This window comes from Osmerus eperlanus, chromosome 21 (assembly GCF_963692335.1).
Source record: "Osmerus eperlanus chromosome 21, fOsmEpe2.1, whole genome shotgun sequence".
Lineage (NCBI taxonomy): Eukaryota > Metazoa > Chordata > Actinopteri > Osmeriformes > Osmeridae > Osmerus > Osmerus eperlanus.
This window is the reverse complement of record NC_085038.1, coordinates 13859503-13883117: the sequence shown is the minus strand read 5'-3', so window position 1 is coordinate 13883117 and position 23615 is coordinate 13859503. Positions and strand designations below refer to the sequence as shown.

Sequence of the window (23615 nt, the reverse complement as noted above, 5' to 3'; positions counted from 1 at the left end):
TCAGAATCTAATGGCTAAATCTTGTCAAGTAGCATGGATTCTGTGATTTCCAGTTGATTTGAGTCAGCGTGGCCTGTTTCATGCTGAAATCTAAGTCATGTAATGTGAACTAGTACAATGCCAAACAGTGTACACGCATTGAAAACGGCCATTCAGGAGCTGAAAAGCACTTTAAAGCAATACATTAATGAAAGTCTCAAAACTCGGAATCTAATGGCTAAATCTTGTCAAGTAGCATGGATTCGGTGATTTCCAGTTGATTTGAGTCAGTGTGGCCTGTTTCATGCTGAAATCTAAGTCATGTAATGTGAACTAGTACAATGCCAAACATTGTAAATGCATTGAAAACGGCTATTCAGGAGCTGAAAAGCACTTTAAAGTTTCAAAACTCAGAATCTAATAGCTAAATCTGGTCAAGTAGCATGGATTCTGTGATTTACAGTTGATTTGAGTCAGTGTGGCCTGTTTTAGGCTGAAATCTAAGTCAAAGTCATGTAATGTGAACTAGAACAATGTCAAACGTTGTAAATGCATTGAAAACGACCATTCAGGAGCTGAAAAGCACTTTAAAGGAATACAGGAATGAAAGTCTCAAAACTCGGAATCTAATGGCTAAATCTTGTCAAGTAGCATGGATTCTGTGATTTACAGTTGATTTGAGTTAGTTTGGCCTGTTTTAGGCTGAAACCTAAGTCAAAGTCATGTAATGTGAACCAGTACAATGCCAAACACTGTAAATGCATTGAAAACGGCCATTCAGGAGCTGAAAAGCACTTTAAAGCAATAAAAGAATGAAAGTCTCAAAACTCAGAATCTAATGGCGAAATCTTGGATTAGGTGATTTCCAGTTGATTTGAGTCAGTGTGGCCTGTTTTAGGCTGAAATCTAAGTCAAAGTCATGTAATGTGAACCAGTACAATGCCAAACACTGTAAATGCATTGAAAACGGCCATTCAGGAGCTGAAAAGCACTTTAAAGCAATAAAAGAATGAAAGTCTTAAAACTCAGAATCTAATGGCGAAATCTTGGATTAGGTGATTTCCAGTTGATTTGAGTCAGTGTGGCCTGTTTTAGGCTGAAATCTAAGTCAAAGTCATGTAATGTGAACTAGTACAATGCAAAACAGTGTAAATGCATTGAAAACGGCCATTCAGGAGCTGAAAAGCACTTTAAAGCAATACATTAATTTAAGTCTCAAAACTCAGAATCTAATGGCTAAATCTTGTCAAGTAGCATGGATTCTGTGATTTCCAGTTGATTTGAGTCAGTGTGGCCTGTTTCATGCTGAAATCTAAGTCATGTAATGTGAACTAGTACAATGCCAAACAGTGTACACGCATTGAAAACGGCCATTCAGGAGCTGAAAAGCACTTTAAAGCAATACATTAATGAAAGTCTCAAAACTCGGAATCTAATGGCTAAATCTTGTCAAGTAGCATGGATTCGGTGATTTCCAGTTGATTTGAGTCAGTGTGGCCTGTTTCATGCTGAAATCTAAGTCATGTAATGTGAACTAGTACAATGCCAAACATTGTAAATGCATTGAAAACGGCTATTCAGGAGCTGAAAAGCACTTTAAAGTTTCAAAACTCAGAATCTAATAGCTAAATCTGGTCAAGTAGCATGGATTCTGTGATTTACAGTTGATTTGAGTCAGTGTGGCCTGTTTTAGGCTGAAATCTAAGTCAAAGTCATGTAATGTGAACTAGAACAATGTCAAACGTTGTAAATGCATTGAAAACGACCATTCAGGAGCTGAAAAGCACTTTAAAGGAATACAGGAATGAAAGTCTCAAAACTCGGAATCTAATGGCTAAATCTTGTCAAGTAGCATGGATTCTGTGATTTACAGTTGATTTGAGTTAGTTTGGCCTGTTTTAGGCTGAAACCTAAGTCAAAGTCATGTAATGTGAACCAGTACAATGCCAAACACTGTAAATGCATTGAAAACGGCCATTCAGGAGCTGAAAAGCACTTTAAAGCAATAAAAGAATGAAAGTCTCAAAACTCAGAATCTAATGGCGAAATCTTGGATTAGGTGATTTCCAGTTGATTTGAGTCAGTGTGGCCTGTTTTAGGCTGAAATCTAAGTCAAAGTCATGTAATGTGAACTAGTACAATGCAAAACAGTGTAAATGCATTGAAAACGGCCATTCAGGAGCTGAAAAGCACTTTAAAGCAATACATTAATTTAAGTCTCAAAACTCGGAATCTAATGGCTAAATCTTGTCAAGTAGCATGGATTCTGTGATTTCCAGTTGATTTGAGTCAGTGTGGCCTGTTTCATGCTGAAATCTAAGTCATGTAATGTGAACTAGTACAATGCCAAACATTGTAAATGCATTGAAAACGGCTATTCAGGAGCTGAAAAGCACTTTAAAGTTTCAAAACTCAGAATCTAATAGCTAAATCTGGTCAAGTAGCATGGATTCTGTGATTTACAGTTGATTTGAGTCAGTGTGGCCTGTTTTAGGCTGAAATCTAAGTCAAAGTCATGTAATGTGAACTAGAACAATGTCAAACGTTGTAAATGCATTGAAAACGACCATTCAGGAGCTGAAAAGCACTTTAAAGGAATACAGGAATGAAAGTCTCAAAACTTGGAATCTAATGGCTAAATCTTGTCAAGTAGCATGGATTCTGTGATTTACAGTTGATTTGAGTTAGTTTGGCCTGTTTTAGGCTGAAACCTAAGTCAAAGTCATGTAATGTGAACCAGTACAATGCCAAACACTGTAAATGCATTGAAAACGGCCATTCAGGAGCTGAAAAGCACTTTAAAGCAATAAAAGAATGAAAGTCTCAAAACTCAGAATCTAATGGCGAAATCTTGGATTAGGTGATTTCCAGTTGATTTGAGTCAGTGTGGCCTGTTTTAGGCTGAAATCTAAGTCAAAGTCATGTAATGTGAACTAGTACAATGCAAAACAGTGTAAATGCATTGAAAACGGCCATTCAGGAGCTGATAAGCACTTTAAAGCAATACATTAATTTAAGTCTCAAAACTCGGAATCTAATGGCTAAATCTTGTCAAGTAGCATGGATTCTGTGATTTCCAGTTGATTTGAGTCAGTGTGGCCTGTTTCATGCTGAAATCTAAGTCATGTAATGTGAACTAGTACAATGCCAAACAGTGTACACGCATTGAAAACGGCCATTCAGGAGCTGAAAAGCACTTTAAAGCAATACATTAATGAAAGTCTCAAAACTCGGAATCTAATGGCTAAATCTTGTCAAGTAGCATGGATTCGGTGATTTCCAGTTGATTTGAGTCAGTGTGGTCTGTTTTAGGCTGAAACCTAAGTCAAAGTCATGTAATGTGAACCAGTACAATGCCAAACACTGTAAATGCATTGAAAACGGTCATTCAGGAGCTGAAAAGTACTTTAAAGCAATAAAAGAATGAAAATATCAAAACTCAGAATCTAATGGCGAAATCTTGGATTAGGTGATTTCCAGTTGATTTGAGTCAGTGTGGCCTGTTTCATGCTGAAATCTAAGTCATATAATGTGAACTAGTACAATGCCAAACATTGTAAATGCATTGAAAACGGCTATTCAGGAGCTGAAAAGCACTTTAAAGTTTCAAAACTCAGAATCTAATAGCTAAATCTGGTCAAGTAGCATGGATTCTGTGATTTACAGTTGATTTGAGTCAGTGTGGCCTGTTTTAGGCTGAAATCTAAGTCAAAGTCATGTAATGTGAACTAGAACAATGACAAACGTTGTAAATGCATTGAAAACGACCATTCAGGAGCTGAAAAGCACTTTAAAGGAATACAGGAATGAAAGTCTCAAAACTCGGAATCTAATGGCTAAATCTTGTCAAGTAGCATGGATTCTGTGATTTACAGTTGATTTGAGTTAGTTTGGCCTGTTTTAGGCTGAAACCTAAGTCAAAGTCATGTAATGTGAACCAGTACAATGCCAAACACTGTAAATGCATTGAAAACGGCCATTCAGGAGCTGAAAAGCACTTTAAAGCAATAAAAGAATGAAAGTCTCAAAACTCAGAATCTAATGGCGAAATCTTGGATTAGGTGATTTCCAGTTGATTTGAGTCAGTGTGGCCTGTTTTAGGCTGAAATCTAAGTCAAAGTCATGTAATGTGAACTAGTACAATGCAAAACAGTGTAAATGCATTGAAAACGGCCATTCAGGAGCTGAAAAGCACTTTAAAGCAATACATTAATTTAAGTCTCAAAACTCGGAATCTAATGGCTAAATCTTGTCAAGTAGCATGGATTCTGTGATTTCCAGTTGATTAGCGTCAGTGTGGCCTGTTTCATGCTGAAATCTAAGTCATGTAATGTGAACTAGTATAATGCCAAACATTGTAAATGCATTGAAAACGGCTATTCAGGAGCTGAAAAGCACTTTAAAGTTTCAAAACTCAGAATCTAATAGCTAAATCTGGTCAAGTAGCATGGATTCTGTGATTTACAGTTGATTTGAGTCAGTGTGGCCTGTTTTAGGCTGAAATCTAAGTCAAAGTCATGTAATGTGAACTAGAACAATGTCAAACGTTGTAAATGCATTGAAAACGACCATTCAGGAGCTGAAAAGCACTTTAAAGGAATACAGGAATGAAAGTCTCAAAACTCGGAATCTAATGGCTAAATCTTGTCAAGTAGCATGGATTCTGTGATTTACAGTTGATTTGAGTTAGTTTGGCCTGTTTTAGGCTGAAACCTAAGTCAAAGTCATGTAATGTGAACCAGTACAATGCCAAACACTGTAAATGCATTGAAAACGGCCATTCAGGAGCTGAAAAGCACTTTAAAGCAATAAAAGAATGAAAGTCTCAAAACTCAGAATCTAATGGCGAAATCTTGGATTAGGTGATTTCCAGTTGATTTGAGTCAGTGTGGCCTGTTTTAGGCTGAAATCTAAGTCAAAGTCATGTAATGTGAACTAGTACAATGCAAAACAGTGTAAATGCATTGAAAACGGCCATTCAGGAGCTGAAAAGCACTTTAAAGCAATACATTAATTTAAGTCTCAAAACTCGGAATCTAATGGCTAAATCTTGTCAAGTAGCATGGATTCTGTGATTTCCAGTTGATTTGAGTCAGTGTGGCCTGTTTCATGCTGAAATCTAAGTCATGTAATGTGAACTAGTACAATGCCAAACAGTGTACACACATTGAAAACGGCCATTCAGGAGCTGAAAAGCACTTTAAAGCAATACATTAATGAAAGTCTCAAAACTCGGAATCTAATGGCTAAATCTTGTCAAGTAGCATGGATTCGGTGATTTCCAGTTGATTTGAGTCAGTGTGGTCTGTTTTAGGCTGAAACCTAAGTCAAAGTCATGTAATGTGAACCAGTACAATGCCAAACACTGTAAATGCATTGAAAACGGTCATTCAGGAGCTGAAAAGTACTTTAAAGCAATAAAAGAATGAAAATATCAAAACTCAGAATCTAATGGCGAAATCTTGGATTAGGTGATTTCCAGTTGATTTGAGTCAGTGTGGCCTGTTTCATGCTGAAATCTAAGTCATATAATGTGAACTAGTACAATGCCAAACATTGTAAATGCATTGAAAACGGCTATTCAGGAGCTGAAAAGCACTTTAAAGTTTCAAAACTCAGAATCTAATAGCTAAATCTGGTCAAGTAGCATGGATTCTGTGATTTACAGTTGATTTGAGTCAGTGTGGCCTGTTTTAGGCTGAAATCTAAGTCAAAGTCATGTAATGTGAACTAGAACAATGTCAAACGTTGTAAATGCATTGAAAACGACCATTCAGGAGCTGAAAAGCACTTTAAAGGAATACAGGAATGAAAGTCTCAAAACTCGGAATCTAATGTCTAAATCTGGTCAAGTAGCATGGATTCTGTGATTTACAGTTGATTTGAGTCAGTGTGGCCTGTTTTAGGCTGAAATCTAAGTCAAAGTCATGTAATGTGAACCAGTACAATGCCAAACACTGTAAATGCATTGAAAACGGCCATTCAGGAGCTGAAAAGCACTTTAAAGCAATAAAAGAATGAAAGTCTCAAAACTCAGAATCTAATGGCGAAATCTTGGATTAGGTGATTTCCAGTTGATTTGAGTCAGTGTGGCCTGTTTTAGGCTGAAATCTAAGTCAAAGTCATGTAATGTGAAATAGTACAATGCAAAACAGTGTAAATGCATTGAAAACGGCCATTCAGGAGCCAAAAAGCACTTTAAAGCAATACATTAATTTAAGTCTCAAAACTCGGAATCTAATGGCTAAATCTTGTCAAGTAGCATGGATTCGATGATTTCCAGTTGATTTGAGTCAGTGTGTTCTGTTTTAGGCTGAAACCTAAGTCAAAGTCATGTAATGTGAACCAGTACAATGCCAAACACTGTAAATGCATTGAAAACGGCCATTCAGGAGCTGAAAAGCACTTTAAAGCAATACAAGAATGAAAGTCTCAAAACTCGGAATCTAATGGCTAAATCTTGTCAAGTAGCATGGATTCTGTGATTTCCAGTTGATTTGAGTCAGTGTGGCCTGTTTAATGCTGAAATCTAAGTCATGTAATGTGAACTAGAACAATGCCAAACATTGTAAATGCATTGAAAACGACCATTCAGGAGCTGAAAAGCACTTTAAAGCAATACAGAATCAGAATCAGAATGGGATTTATTCGCCATGAAAGTTTGCACAGACAAGGAATTTGCTTTGGCAGGAAGGTGCATACAATAAACATATACCTAAAATTTAAATATGTGGACTATCTATACTAAGGGTACATAAACTAGCAGTACTAAGTGGGATTAGAATATAATTAAATATACAATAAAATAAAATAAGTTGCCGTAAATTACAATATAAAAATACAAAAATACAAATATTACAAAAAATACAAATGTACAAGATACCATTTTGTAATGCAGTGCAAAAATCAGTGTGTTTTAAGAAGTCATTAGAGTCAGTGTGGTCCCTTGGCCTTGTTGAAGAGGCCAACAGCGGAAGGGAAGAAACTGTTTTTGTGGCGTGAGGTATTGGTCCTGATGGACTGCAGCCTTCTGCCGGAGGGGAGTGACTGAAACAGGGAGTGTCCAGGGTGGGAGGAGTCGGCCACAATCTTCCTCGCTCGCCTCAGGGTCCTCGAGGTGTGCAGGTCCTCGAGGGTAGGCAGATTGCAGCCAATCACCTTCTCAGCAGTGCGGATGATACGCTGCAGTCTGCTCTTGTCCTTGGCAGTGGCAGCAGCGTACCAGACGGTGATGGAGGAGGTGAGGATGGACTCAATGATGGCTGAGTAGAAGTGCACCATCATTGTCTTTGGCAGGTTGAACTTCTTCAGCTGCCAAAGGAAGTACATCCTCTGTTGTGCTTTCTTGATGAGGGAGCTGATGTTCAGTTCCCACTTGAGGTCCTGGGAGAGGATAGTGCCCAGGAAGCGGAAGGACTCCACAGTGTTGACTGGGGAGTCACACAGGGTGATGGGGGTGAGTGGGGCTGTGTTCTTCCTGAAGTCCACAACCATCTCCACTGTCTTAAGAGCATTGAGCTCTAAGTTGTTCTGGCTGCACCAGGTCACCAGGTTGGCCGCTTCCCACCAGAGATGAGCCCAATAAGGGTGGTGTCGTCCGCAAACTTCAGGAGTTTGACGGACGGATGACTGGAGGTGCAGCTGTTGGTGTACAGGGAGAAGAGCAGAGGAGAAAGGACGCAGCCCTGAGGTGATCCGGTGCTGATGGACCGGGAGTCAGAGACTTGTGTTCCCAGCTTAAGGCACTGCTTCCTGTCAGACAGGAAGTCTGTGATCCACCTGCAGGTGGAATCAGGCACGTTCAGCTGGGAGAGCTTGTCCTGAAGCAGGGCGGGGATGATTTTATTGAAGGCAGAGCTGAAGTTCACAAACAGGATCCTGGCATAGGATGCTGGGGAGTCCATGTGCTGTAGGGTGAAGTGGAGGGCCATGTTAGCTGCATCGTCCACAGACCTGTTGGCTCTGTAGGCAAACTGCAGGGGGTCCAGTAGAGGGTCTGTGATGGATTTAAGGTGTGCCAGCACCAGGCGCTCGAAAGACTTCATTACCACAGAGGTCAGGGCGACGGGTCTGTAGTCATTATGTCCTGTTGGCCTTGGCTTTTTGGGCACAGGGATGATGGTGGAGGACTTGAGACAGGCTGGCACATGGCATGTCTCAAGGGAGGTGTTAAAGATGTAGGTAAACACCGGAGACAGCTGGTCAGCGCAGTGCTTGAGGGTGGCTGGAGAGACAGAGTCCGGCCCAGCTGCTTTGCGGGGATTCTGCCTCTTGAAAATTCTGTTAACTTCACCCTCCTGAATGGAGAGAGTCGTCACTGTAGAGGGGTGGAGGTGGGAGGCCTCCTGGGTGGTAAGGGGTAGTTCAGGACTGTCCAATTGTCTTTCAAATCTGCAGTAGAACTCATTCAGGTCGTTGGCCAGGCGGGAGTCGTTAGTGGAGTGGGGGGCTCTGGGCTTGTAGTATAGAGAATTTGTGTTTTAGTCTCTCCGAGTACAGTCGTTTAGCCTCCCTCACCGCCTTGCTAAACCTGTTCTTCGACTCCATGAAACTGTCTTTGTCCCCACTCCTAAACGCGGCCTCTTTCGCTGACCTCAACCTTCTGAGTTTAGCTGTAAACCAGGGTTTGTCGTTGTTGTAGCTCACCCTGGTGCGTGTTGGTATACAGCAGTCCTCACAGAAGCTGATGTATGATGTCACAGCCTCTGTGAGCTCATCCAGACTATTGGTAGCAGTCGTGAACATGTCCCAGTCAGTGCAGTCCAAGCACGCCCGCAGATCCTCCATAGCTACACTGGTCCACTGTTTTGATGTCCTCACAGCAGGCTTACAGCGCTTTAGCTTCTGCCTGTATGCAGGAATCAGGTGGACCATGGCGTGGTCAGAGTGACCCAGTGCTGCTTGGGGGACCGCATGGTATGCTTTGCTGATTGTAGAGTAGCAGTGATGCAAGGTGTTTCCTTCTCTGGTAGGGCATTTGATGAATTGTGAGGGAGTTCTTGAGTGAGATTTCCTTTGTTAAAGTCGCCTAGCACAATAACCAAGGAATCCGGATTTTCATGTTCCACACTCAGTATCTGGCTGGCGAGCAATTGCGCATATTGCAAGATTTTTGTTTCTAAGTGAATGAGCAAAAGAGCATACCATACACCACCTGGTATCCACAGGCAGTCGGCCTCCCATCCAACTACTAACCAGGCCCAGCCCTGCTTGGCTTCCGAGAACTGACGAGATCTGTCCTTGCCATGCTGGTTTGCCTGACGAAATACTTTGACAACCATAAGCTACGTATTCATATCCAGATTTGGTATTTGACAATCCAAGGTGGTCTCTCTCTCTCTGCAAAATGAAAACAGCTTCCAGCCCCTTTCATGAAGGAGTACTTGTGCATATTGCAAGATTTCTGTTTCTAAGTGAGTGAGCAAAAGAGCATACCATACACCACCTAGTATCTACAGGCGGTCGGTCTCCCATCTAACTACTAACCAGGCCCAGCCCTGCTTAGTTTCCGAGATCTGACAAGATCTGTCCTTGCCATGCTGGTTTGCCAGATGAAATGCTTTGACAACCACAGGCTTCTTATTCATATCCAGATTTGGTATTTGACAATCCAAAGTGGTCTCTCTCTCTCTCTCCCGGCAAAATGAAAACAGTTTCCAGCCCCTTTCATGAAAGACTACTCGTGCATATTGCAAGATTTCTGTTTCTGAGTGAGCAAAAGAGCATACCATACACCACCTGGTATCAAATCAAATCAAATTTATTTGTATAGCCCTTTTTACACGCAAGCATGTCACAGAGGGCTTCACATATGCCCATAGAACTGCCCCTCAACCAACCTAAACCCTCAAGGAAGACAAGGAAAAACTCCCCAAAAACTCTCAACAGGAGAAAAAAATGGAAGAAACCTTGGGAGGAGCAATTCAGAGAGGGATCCCCTCCTCCAGAGACGGTTGGTGAGAGAGAGGAGCAGAACACAGGCTAAACATAGTCATACAGTGTCGATGGGTTTTTAAAACACCAAAATCCATTGTTCAACTTTATAGATGTAGGACAGGACCGGGAGACTCGCGACCAGGTCCAGCGTTGGCTGACCGACGACCAGGCAGGTGCTGACAACTCAAACCCCCCACACCACAAGGGATGTGTGTGGGGGGGGACAGAGAGAGGAGAGCAGGGATTAGAGAATGCCAGGAGCAGCTAACAGTTACAGTCATAATAGAATGAGATCCCCACCGGTCAAGTGTGGACTGGTGCAGCAATTTAACAGAGCAAAAAAGGGGAATTTGATGCAACCCCACACACCAAGACAGCGACAGCCCCCCTCATTTGGAACATGAAATCTGTTCCAGGGGAAGAGAACTCTAAAATTAGTTATACTTATAGAATAAGGATGGAAACAACCCGTCCCCCGTTGCCTCCAACTAGTAACATACTTACCTTTAACAGTCGTAGAATTGACTAAACAATAACGTTTTTAACCTAATTTTAAATGTCGAAACAGTATCAGACTCCTTAATTGAGACGGGTAATTTGTTCCAGAGAAGAGGTGCTCTATATGAGAACGCCCTACCTCCAGCTGTTTTTTTCTTAATTTTGGGAACCACCAGATAGCCGGCATCTTGAGATCTAAGTGTCCTTGCGGGGCAATAGGGTGCAAGGAGACCGGAGAGGTACAGTGGTGCCAATCCATGCAGAGATTTGTAGGTTAGTAGTAGAACTTTGAAGTCAGCTCTGGCTTGGATAGGGAGCCAGTGTAGAGAGAAAAGAGTAGATGTTATGTGATCAAACTTTCTTGTTCTGGTCAATAGTCTAGCAGCAGCATTTTCTGTAAATTTTTTAGGTGGGTAATTGGGAGGCCAGAGAACAACACATTGCAATAGTCCAATCGGGACGTAACAAATGCATGTATTAGTTTTTCGGCATCATCCTTTGAGAGAAATTTTCGTATTTTGGCAATATTACGTAGATGGAAAAATGCAGTTCTGGTAATTTGCTTAATATGGTACTCAAACTAAAGGTCTGGGTCCATTGTGACTCCTAAATTTTTTACTAGCTGGCTTTGAGAGACTTTGACGCCGTCTAGGTCTAAGGTCAGATTGGAAAAATTATTTCTATATTTTTTAGGACCGAAAATTTGAACCTCGGTTTTATCCGAATTTAGAAGAAGGAAATTTGCAGTCATCCAAGCTCTCAACCTAGAAACACATTTTTCCATAGCATGTGGAAATTCTCCAGACTTTATAGACATATATAGCTGAGTATCATCTGCATAACAGTGAAAATTTACCCCAGAGCTTCTAATTATGTTTCCTAAAGGCAGCATATAGAGAGAAAATAACAGAGGGCCTAGAACTGAACCCTGTGGTACTCCGTATTTTACAGTGGAGCTCCTGGATGAGCAGCCATCATAGTGGACATATTGTGATCTATCAGATAGATACGATCTAAACCACTGAAGTGACGTACCAGAAATCCCAACATAGTTCTCCATATGTTCCAAGAGAATCTCATGATCCACCGTGTCAAAAGCTGCACTTAGGTCTAGAAGAACCAGGACAGAGATAGAACCCGCGTCAGAGGCTAACAGTAGATCATTGACTACCTTGGCTAATGCAGTTTCAGTGCTGTGGTGGAGACAAAATCCAGACTGGAGAGGTTCATAAAGCTGATTTGAGGAGAGGTGCTCAGTGAGCTGTTGTGCCACAGCCTTCTCTAAAATTTTGGAAAGAAATGGCAAATTTGAAATTGGCCTGTAGTTGCTAAGACAACCTGGATCCAGGTTTGTTTGTAGACTGTTTGTTGACTGTATCCACAGTCAGTCGGTCTCCCATCCAACTACTAACCAGGCCCAGCCCTGCTAAGCTTCCGAGATCTGACGAGATCTGTCCTTGCAATGCTGGTCTGTGGTCTGATAGGGGGGTGGATGGGCTTACTGTGAATGCTCTGAGAGACTCTGGGCTGAGGTCTGTGATACAGTAGTCCACAGTACTACTGCCAATAGATGAGCTGAAGGTGTACCTTCCGTAAGAGTCCCCTCTTAGCCTACCATTGACTATATAGAGACCAAGGGTGCGACACAGTTGTAGTAGTTGAGACCCGTTTCTGTTAGTTATTTTGTCGTAGTTGAGTCTCACTGGGCATCCCTTATCCCCTTGGTTGCAAAGGATGTCTGGTTGTTCTCCAGTTCTGGAGTTTAGGTCACCACAAAGCATTACATTTCCCTGGCTTTGGAAGTTGCTTATCTCTTCTTCTAATATGGAGAAGCTCTCTTCTTTAAAATAGGGGGATTCTACTGGGGGTATATAGATGGCACATAAGAAGACATTTCTCTCATTTGAGAGTATTTTGCAATCTATTTCTATCCAAATGTGAAATGTTCCTTTTTTGATAAATTTAATGCCATGACTTAGGTCTGACCTATACCAAATGAGTATACCTCCTGAGTCCCTTCCCTGTCAAACTCTTGGTAATTTAGTGGATGGGATTATTAGTTCTTTATAACCTAGGGGGCAACCAGTAGGTTCATCGCCTCTACTCCAAGTTTCCTGTAGGATAATTATGTCTATGTTTTTTACTTCTTTACTAAAATCTGTGTTTCTGCTCTTAAGGCCAAAAGTAGAGGACCTCAGTCCTTGTATATTCCAGCATGATATAGTAAAAGCTTTGTAATTCATAAAGTATTTCTAATATTTTGTTGTTATTATGCTATAAGATGCTGGCAGAGCATGCTGAGCATCTGTTGAATGTTCCTCATCTCGCAGGATGATGGGGCTTGGTGTGTTGTTCTACTCACAGCTTGAGCGTAGCTATGGCGGCCAGGATTGGGCTCTTGTCGTTCTGTGGATGGGTTGTAGAGGGTGCACTGGGGAGGATCAGGTAGGTTCAGAGGGGGAAGATATTGGGGCTGACCAGGGTTGGTTTGGGTAGAATGGATCGGGAGGTGGGGACTCTGTGACGGTAGGTATTCTGGTCCTGATGGAGTCTGTCTGTCTGGTGGTGATGTAGTCTTGTGGGGGGGTTTCTGGCCGTAGGTCCTCTGTGTGCAGCTCCTCTTGTTGTAGCTCCAGGAAGACTTCTCCTTGCTCTGGTTGGGCTGTGTGGCCTTATGCTTCTCCTATGGGAGTTGTTGGGGTTTTGATTGAGCGCTACATCTTTGAGTGTCTTGGTGAAGGTAGGGATTACTGATTTGTAAAGGTGTACTTGGTCATACATACAGTCAAGATCAAGTGTGGGGTGGTGGGCCAGTTGGACGTTAGGCTTGAGTGCACAGTCTCTGGATATGCTGGCATTAATCCTCTGGATGGTGGCAGGGTGGAAGTATTTTCTTGGTAGCAGCGTAGAGATCACTACTCTTGAGTTAGGGAAAGTGTGTGTGGCTTTCTCTATCACACCTTTAAGTGCAGTGGCCACTTTATCTTGCAGTACTCTTAAGTCGTTAGTACCCGTATGAATAATTATGTGACTGGGGGATCCTATCTTTTCTTCATTCAGCAGGTGAAGGGCACCCTGGATGTTTGGACACCAGAGTTTTGTAACTTCCATCTTGCCACCATCCAGAGGATTAATGCCAGCATATCCAGAGACTGTGCACTCAAGCCTAACGTCCAACTGGCCCACCACCCCACACTTGATCTTGACTGTCTGTATGACCAAGTACACCTTTGCTGAGCACCCTTGATGTTTGGACACCAGAGTTTTGTAACTTTGTGTTTCGGGATGAGCTTTTTTTCTTCTATATACTTCCCATTCGAGTCGATTAGGAGCACTATTTCTGGAATGTGTGTGTCCTCTGTAGGTGGTGTGGCCTCGGTATGGTTGTTGTGTTCTATGCAAGGGGCGGAGTTCAGTTGGTCCAGATTGATTTGTCCCATATTGTCGAGGTTATTGTCAAGGTCAGAGGTGGGTTGGTTTGTTCTTGGCTCTTTTTCATGCTTCAGCTCTCTTATCTCTTCTCTCATTGCCGTCAGCTGGGCCTGATAGCTCAACCTTTCTTCCTGTAGTTCTTTCATTCCTATCCTTAGTGTAGACACTTCTCTCTTGAGGTCGTCCCTTCTTTCCTCTGCTTCTTGATGATTGCTTACAGGCACTTTTCTCTGTTTTTCAGTGTTTTTGTCTGTGATGTTTGTAGTATGTTGATGAGTTCTCTCATTTCAACAAGTTCAATTTCTAGTCCTGTGAATCTCTCTCTCATGTCCATTAAGGAGGCGCAGAGTTTAGACATCCTCTCGTCACTGGGGTCGACTTCCACGGGAGTCTGTATGGTCTCTATAAGGCCTTCAGGAGGGGGGGCATCGTCTGCACAGTCTACCCCAGCCAGGATGAGGGGGATGTTCTCAGTCTTCTCCTGTTGTGCCTTCTCTTTAATATTTAAAAAGTCTTGTTGGAATTGTTTAATGTCTTTTCCTTGCACTATTATTGTTCCAGTTTTGTACAGGTTAATGTGGGCTATGTCTTTCTCTGGTTCTTCCTCATCTCTTATTATTAGTTTCCAGCCATTGCAAATCCCTTCTTTTTAGTTGAGGGGTAGTGCGCTTTAAATAGCACTGTGCCAGGCGAGGGGCTGGTCACTGTAGAAGATTAGGTTGCTGACATCTCCAATTTTGTAGGAGTCGGCATATAGTACCTCTGGGTTGTTTTTTAGAAGCTTTTGTTTGTATTGTTTTCGGCCATTCTCATTAGTAATATCCTTTGGCTATACTATGGATATTGCCTCCATACCAGGGGGGAGGGAATCCATATTCTAGTACATTTAAGAGGATATTCAATTGTCTGTATTTCACGTTTTTCAGTTAGCTATTCTAACTAGTTAGCTGTTTTGATATCTCTGATTTGTTTGACAACAACTCACTGCGTTGTCATGGAGACAAAGGTGAACTGTTAGCTTGCTAGCTTGCTGTGGAGTTCTTCAAATTACTGTATTTTTCTACTGTCCTTTTGCTTATAAAGATGTCCAACTTGTTCAGTATTTGTTCCTATACTGTTCTCCACCTTTATTTCTTGTATAACTAGGTATAAAGATATCTCTTCTGTATGGAAACTGGACAGTTGACAGTTAACAGCTGTTGACTCCTTGGAACTCTCTCTCCCTCTCTCGGCAAAATGAAAACAGCTTCCAGCCCCTGGAAGCTGTTTTGTTATTATATTATTATATTGTTGTTTTGTTATGAAGGACTACTTGAGCTTATTGCAAGTGAGCAAAAGAGCATACAGCACCTGGTATTCCCAGGCGGTCTCCCATCCAAGTACTAACCAGGCCCAACCCTGCTTAGCTTCCGAGATCGGACGAGATCGGGTATTGCCATGCTGGTTTGGCCGTACGAAACACGTTGACAACCATAGGCTACTTATTCATATCCAGATTTGGTATTTGACAATCCAAGGTGGTCTCTCTCTCTCGGCAAAATGAGAACAGCTTCCAGCCCCATTTATGAAGGACTACTTGTGCTTATTGCAAGTGAGCAAAAGAGCATACAGCACCTGGTATTCCCAGGCTGTCTCCCATCCAAGTACTAACCAGGCCCAACCCTGCTTAGCTTCCGAGATCGGGCGTTGCCATGCTGGTTTGGCCGTACGAAATACGTTGACAACCATAGGCTACTTATTCATATCCAGATTTGGTATTTGACAATCCAAGGTGGTCTCTCTCTCTCTCTCTCTCGGCAAAATGAAAACAGCTTCCAGACCCTTTTATGAAGGAATACTTGTGCTTATTGCAAGTGAGCAAAAGAGCATACAGTACCTGGTATTCCCAGGCGGTCTCCCATCCAAGTACTAACCAGGCCCAGCCCGGCTTAGCTTCCGAGATCGGGCGTTGCCATGCAGTTTTTTTTTTTTTTCTCTCTTTTTATTATAAAAAATACTTTTTACACTTTTGTCAATTATTTACAGAAGATACAAAATTGATCCAGACCACATGAATGCTTACATGGACAAATAAAACCACATCATAAATTGAAACCTAAACTCCCAGCTCCTGTCACCATGATTAAAGAGCTGTTTTTCACAAAGCAGTTATGAAAGTCTTCTTTCTTCAGCATGTACACCAGCCTCACATTTTTTTTAAACATCGACACAAACCATTCCCAAACTGGAATTACCCTCCCCTCATAATGTGCCATATTTCTTCGATACACAATAGCATACCGTACGTGACTCAAAACTGAGTTTACCAAATTAACATTAACGCCTTTTACTTTCCCCAGCACTCCAAATAACCACAGTTTCTTCCATTCTACAGTATTTTCCACTTTGACCCCACAGTGTTTACTTAACAATTCCTTAATCTTGGCAAACAACCCAACCAACATTGGACATTCCACAAAGTAATGGTTAAAGTTCTCATCAGTTCTTTTACATACATCACACACTCTACTGATGTTATTATCAATTTGATGCAAAACAACGTTTGTGAATATTCTATTGTGCCTTATTTTGAAATCATTGTGCTCACACTCTATACAATTGTACTTTACATTCAAATTACCCCACACTTTAGTAACATCAAAATCCACAAAAACCTTTGCCCATACTTTCTCTGAAGTTGGTCTCTCCATACCATCCACCAGAAAATCCATATAAACACATTTAGTTTGTACCTCTTTAAATTTGACTCCTTTGCCCTTCCTCTCTACATTCAATTCCACCATCCTCTCCGGCTCTCCAACACTTCCTTCCCCTAAGATGTGTTTTCTCCACTCTGGACTTAAAGCATCCATAACCTTCTGATACATTCTTTTTATTCTGTACTTTCCCACATCCATATTTACTCTATGGATGGTCTCCATGATTTCCTGTACTGATTTGAACTTGTCGCTACTTTCAGTTAGTAAGTGTTTAACCTGCTTCACTCCTGCTTCCTCAAAAACCTGGCTGACCAACACTCTGTTGTTGTGAGTCAATTTCGGGTTATGAAAGATGGGCTGATTAGCAACCTCAGCCTTATTTCCACACTAATACTTCACATGCTTCAAATATTTCCCCCATGCTTCAAATACCTCCCTATAAAATCTTGACATCCCCTCACACCTTCGTTTGTTGAAAATCATTAAAAGACTGTTCACACCACATCCACCATACTCATGCAAATACTCCTCAAAAAACCCCATCCAACAATACTGATTACAACTATACAGATACTTTTTAACAAGCTTTACCCTTAATGCCCTTTTCTTCACTTCTACATCTATCAATTTTAACCCCCCATTCTTATATTCATTCATTAACACTCTTATGCTTAATTTTTGCCTGCTTACCATCCCACAAGAAATTATCGATAGCCCCGTTTAAATCCTTCACCACCCACAATGGTAAATCCAGTGTAGCCAACACATGGTTCACCTGCGATAAGATCAAACAATTAACGACAATAACCCTTCCCCTCAACCTCCTCCTTTTCCACAAATTTAAACTCTGCTTCACCTTGTTCAGAACCCCTGTCCATGTAACATCTCTTGCCTCATTGGCGTTTACACCTACATTCACCCCCAACACCTTAATCATCTCTTTTGCCACTTTAAACTGTATCTCACATTCCTTAATCACCACATTCCCAATACACAGAATTTCAGATTTTTCAATGTTCATTTTTGCTCCTGATGCCTTTCCATACTCTTCTAATAATTTGATCACCCTCCTCACACTGTCCAAATTTTTTACTGTTATGTTTGTGTCATCTGCATATTGATGAATTAAACTCCTTTCTCCTCCAGGTATGATGATGCCTTGTATGTACTGATCTTTTTTTTTAACATTGTGGCCAAAGGTTCTGTTGTTATACTGTATAATAACGCTGATAATGGACAACCCTGCCTGACTGATCTCCCTAAACTGAAACTGTCAATACTCCATTGAACTTAACCCTACTCTTTGCACTACTATACAACAACCTAATCCACTTCACAAATCTATCTCCAAAACCACATTTCTCTAATGTTCTAAACATAAACTCACGCTCCACTCTATCAAAAGCCTTTTTGGAATCAACACTCAAAACTATACCCCCCTCTTCTGTCATATGCCTTACCACATCTCTGACTGACCCTATTGTGTCTGCTATATCTCTCCCTGGAATACCATACGCCTGTGTTGCTGAAACAATGGACCCTACTACCTACTACCTACCTACTACTACCTATTTCTATTTGCTAATACCTTTGCTAAAATCTTATAATCCGTATTTAATAAACTAATCCCTCTGTAATTCCCTAAATGCATTTGATTCCCCTTTTTCTTATATAAGATAGTGATTAAGCCTGTTGACTTATCCTCACTGACCTGCTCTCTCCTTTCCATTTCTCTGTATACCTTCAACAAAATGGGACTTAACACCTCACTAAAACATTTATAAAACTCACTTGTTAGGCCATCCGAGCCAGGACTTTTACCAGTTGACAGACTCTTGATGGCTGCTTTTACTTCAAACTCTGACAACTCCATTTCACATACTTCCCTATCACTGTCTGTTACAGTTTTTCTCGATTGCTAACACACAAAAATTGTATGTGTAAGCCATCCTCACAAAACCATTTAGCCAATTGCCAGCAGAAAGACCATGCACCCCAGTTTTTAAACACAATTTACCCTTTTTGACACCTTGCTCAGGTTCATTCACACTTCTTTGCAAAACTCTAAACACACCTCTCACTTTAAGACACAATTGTCACCATTATGTCATTTAGAAAACACTGTCGTTGGAATAGTCAACTCAAACCAGCACAATTCAAACACCCTTAACAACCAATTATCCTTGTGTAAGCACTAACGAGCAAAAGTACTCAACAAGCAATCAGGGGTTTGGACTGAATAAAAAGGGCAACAGGTAAGCACACCTGTACTTTAAAATCATGGAAGCAAATGTCAGAAGATGCGGCAGAAATGTCAGAATGAGAGGAGGTGGACAAGGGAGAGGGAGAGGAAGAGGCAGAGGAAGAACATCCATCTCAAATGAGATTCGTGCCACTGTATTGGACCATGTTCTAGTACATGAAATGACAATGAGAGAAGCAGGGCTGAGCGTTCAGCCAAACCTGAGTCGTTTCACTGTTGCGTCGATTGTCCGGACTTTCAGGGATGAAAACAGGTACCATACTATGAAGTTGTACTTTTATGTACTACCGATATCTACCATGAACCTATATGCATTACAGTAAAAGAAGTAGAAAATACAAGAAATTGACATGAAGTTGAGTATTTACAGTATATTGTCAATGTGTGACAATGTCAAACACTGTTGTTTGTTTGCAGAATTGAAAGACAACCAGTTGGTGGTGGTAGACCAAGTATGTTTAGTGATGCCCAAGTCAATGCCATCGTGAACATGGTTTTGGAAAACAACCTCATACGCCTCAGAGAAATCCAGGCAAGAATAATTGAAGACAATGACACATTCCAAAATATAGAGAGTGTCAGCATTTCAACAATTGATCGCATCCTTCAGCGCAACCATATGCGCATGAAACAAGTGTACAGAGTTCCATTTGAAAGGAACTCCAAGAGAGTAAAATAGATGCGTTTTCAATATGCCCAGGTATGTGTTTACATATTCCATAAATTGGGTGTAAATATCAACTATTGGACTGTGTAGACTACATGTTGTAATAGTTTCCATGGCTTACTGTAACAATACCGGATTAGCTGAATTGTAATGTCATCAAATCTCTTACAGACAATACTCCAGCTTGATGCCAGTGACACCTTGCATGAGTTGATATTTGTGGATGAGGCAGGATTCAACCTCACAAAGCGCAGACGAAGAGGGCGAAACATTATTGGCCAACGTGCTCTGGTGGATGGGCCTGGCCAGCGTGGAGGTAATGTTACACTCTGTGCAGCCATCAGCAACCATGGAGTCCTTCACCGCCATGCTACTCTTGGCCCATATAACACACAACGTCTTCTGGCTTTTCTGGATGGCCTACGGGACGCTCTTTTTCAACATGCCCAGAGAGAAGTGCAGCCTTGTTATGTTGTTGTTTGGGACAACGTACGTTTCCACCATGCTGTTCTTGTCCGAAACTGGTTCATGAATGATCCAAGATTCACAAATGTGTTCCTCCCACCATACTCACCTTTCCTCAATCCGATAGAGGAGTTCTTCTCAGCATGGCGTTGGAAGGTCTATGACAGAAATCCCTATGTTCAAATCGACCTTCTCCAAGCCATGGAAGAAGCTTGCGGGGACATTGCTGTGGAGTCTTGTCAGGGATGGGTCAGACATTCAAGGGCATTCTTTCCTCGCTGTTTAGCTAGAGAAAACATTGCCTGTGACGTGGATGAGAATCTCTGGCCTGACCCTGCTCTGAGACAGGATGCTGACCCAGAATGAACAGTAACCTACTGTAGCCTACCCAAGTGAAAATGCTTTGTTTATTTCCTTGTTTTCCTAGCCTCTGTTCTGCAAATTCCAATTTACAGTAAAGTAATACATTTGTGTTGACTAACAGTAGCCTACTACTATTTACTGTATTGTATACTGTGACCACTACAGTACTAAAACAAGAGCTCAAAATGCACTTGCTAATAAACATCCTGTAAGAAGGACAATTGCAATGTTTGTGATTTTTATGATTTGCATCATGTCAAACTCATGAGGTGGAACATACCGTAACTAAAATTCAGGGACACGTTATAGTCAATGGTTCATGAAAACCTTTTTATAATAGTGTTTTCAATTCCTCCCAGCAGTGTGTAAAGGGTATTCAGAAGGTTGATTTTATTTGAGGGCTTTGTGTGTATTTTGAATGCAAAGTTAGGTTTATACGACAGATAATATAGTTTTGACTACAGTGTTTGATTTTGGGTCAACAGTCAAGGGTTTGGCCAAAACTGTAAGTATGAAGATGTGTGTTTAGAGTTTAGAGAAAACACAGTACACATTCAAGAAATGTGTCTTAGCAATTGAGAAAAACTGTAACCTGGCCTCAACTGTCTCTAACACCTCTCTCATACTACCCTGATCCACACCACCTTTCTTAAATAAATTGCTATAAAACCCCTGCACCGCTTCCAACACCCCTACATAATCATTCACTATATTCCCTTCTTTTTCTATTTCCCGTATATACGTTTTGCACTGTTTTTGCTTTTCCAGCCCCAGGAAAAAAGATGTACATTTTTCCCCTTCCACCACATATTGAGCCCTGCTCCTAAATATTGCCCCTTGACATCTGTCTTTCTCATAAGCTTCTAATTCCCCTTTGATTTTTATGTATGCCCCAATACCTCTGTTTGGATTTTCATCCATTAGTGTTAATTCCTCCACCATTCTTTCTCTCAGCACACATTCCTTTCTCTTTCTCACTCGGTTCCTGTTTTGACAATACCTTATACCAATTTTTTAACACCTTCCCACCAACCACACACATCCACTTTGTACATCTCACACTTAATTTGCTCACTAACACACTCCTTCACCTTCTCCTTATATTCTGTCTCAAGACATCACACTTGCATTCAAACACCAAACTCCACCCCCTTTCCCTCTTTGTCCCCTAAATGAAATGTGATTGCTGCATGATCACTATATCCAGTAAATTTATACTGTATGTTGTTTACTTTATTTGCTATATCTTGAAACGCCAAACATAAATCTATCCTGCTTTGTTTTAAAACTCCCTCCACTATCAACCTCCTAGAAAATTCTCTTTTGTTTGCATTACCCATCCTCCATACATCAATCAAATCATTGTCTCTCATCATCTTTAAAAAACTGGTCCGTGCTGCATCTTGTTAACCTTTTCATGTTCCTGTTAAATTTGCCTGAAAACGCCTAAACAGCATACCCAAAGTAAATTGGAAGCTGTTCTTGAACCATTTGGAGTACATGCATGTAAATGATCTCTTTTGAAAGCTGACACTCTGAAGTTATGTCCCCTGTTGTCAGGACCCCTGTCAGTCCTTCTAGTGTTGAGTAATAGAAGCTTGAACACAAGGAAAGTGAAAATTTCTATTTCCGCCTAGATTTTGTTTTGAAAACAGAGGCCTGAAGAGGCCTAGAGGTGGTAGGTATTATCTGGAAGACTAAATTGGACCACAGGTTGAAGCCTTACCCAATTCAAATCAAAAGTCAAACATAATACCACAATATATTCATATTTGACACATGTTTTTATAAGAGTACATCCAGGAATTTTCTAAAAGGGTCTTTTGGAGACTCCAAAATGACCCTTTGTAACCAAGGTCAAGGTCAAATAAAAAGGTATTATTTTTCATAATTGTTATCTCTGGCCCATCTCTGGTACTTAGAAATATCATATATAATAGCTAAATCCCTAATTAGTAATACTGAAACACAAAAACTGAAGCATGAACACATTGGAGTGCTTTATCTGATTCCAAGGATTGGCGCACAAAGAACACTGATTCTGTCAACCATATTGCGCAATCGACTGTTATTTTGAAGGCTCCACAGACGCATACAAATGAGGTATTGGCATTTTCAGCTAGCTGTCAGCTACAAGGCTAACGAGCTAATTTCAGAGCCAGTCGAAGCCAGTTCGAGAAATTTGTTTAGAACGAGTGTGGGGGGGGGGGGGGCGGGGGGGGGGCAGGACGCACAGACCTAGTTGGCTTTAGAGGGCTGTCAACGGGGCATGGAAGCTCCTATTGGGTCGAACAAGGTGTCAATCAAAAGGGGAGGGTTCAACGGACATTTTGAGACCTTCATTTTGTAAATACTCCGTTGATAAATCGGAGAAAATAACACTTTTATGTGAACAAGTTGTTTCTTCCGTCGGCTAACTTGCATAATGAAACAAAGGATAATGGCTATTCATGAACGTAAAACATTGTATTTGGACGAATTACTTTACATGGTTAGATACTTTGAACCCTTGGGACTTACGCAGATCAAGTTTTGATGGCATGATTTGCACACCTGGACCTATTTGAACAACTTAGGGTGAGTACAACTTTTTTCTTTGGCATTGTTGAAGGAATGTTCACCGGAAAAAGACGTTGACTTTGCTTGCTATTGCGACTTGATCTTGAATTGGTTTATTTCAATGGAAGCACAAGAATCGTAGCTTTCCAACGATGTATAACATGTGTAGCGTCTAAAAAATATATTTTTTAGAATTTAGTGCGTAGTAACTGAGGAAGGGGGAGGCAGCATTTTTGTCTCGCGGGCGAAACAGGAGCGTAAACAGGTTAAAACTTGCATCCACTTTAGCCTTCCTGTTGTCCAAACTCCCGTTTGCGGGGTCCGTCAGTGCAACCATATTTGAGTCGAGGCTAGACCCAATGCCCCCCCCCCACACTTTCACCAGTCTGTTCCACCACCACAGGGCTGCTGTTAGTTCCCAGCCCCCCCATTAGCTGTTCCACTACAAACCCCTCCTCCATCCTTCCCTCCTCCTCCCCATCTCCCTCAACTCCTTCACCCACACCATCCTCTGACTCACTGTCCTCATCAGTTGAGAGGGCACTCCCCTCCTCTTCACCCTCCCCACCCTTACATACACAATTTGATTCCTTCTTTCCACATTCTTTGCACTTTGGCTCCCACTGGTCACACTCCCTGGCATAGTGTCCCTGCCTCCCACAATTCCTACACAGAAACTCAGGGCATTCACGAACAATATGCCCTGGCTGTATACACATTCTGAAAACCTTCACCTGGCGATCATGAATGACCC

At 41.4% G+C, this 23615-nt stretch overlaps 1 non-coding gene and 1 pseudogene across 1 annotated transcript; both read right to left on the bottom strand.

Annotated features, from left to right (window-relative positions):
* Positions 1-15183: 15183 nt before the first annotated feature.
* Positions 15184-15302, bottom strand: LOC134007976 (5S ribosomal RNA). Its single transcript, XR_009928093.1, has one exon. It is a non-coding gene; the product is annotated as a 5S ribosomal RNA (ribosomal RNA).
* A 145-nt stretch (positions 15303-15447) lies between these two features.
* On the bottom strand, positions 15448-15556 carry LOC134008001 (5S ribosomal RNA; annotated as a pseudogene).
* Between the last annotated feature and the right edge of the window lie 8059 nt (positions 15557-23615).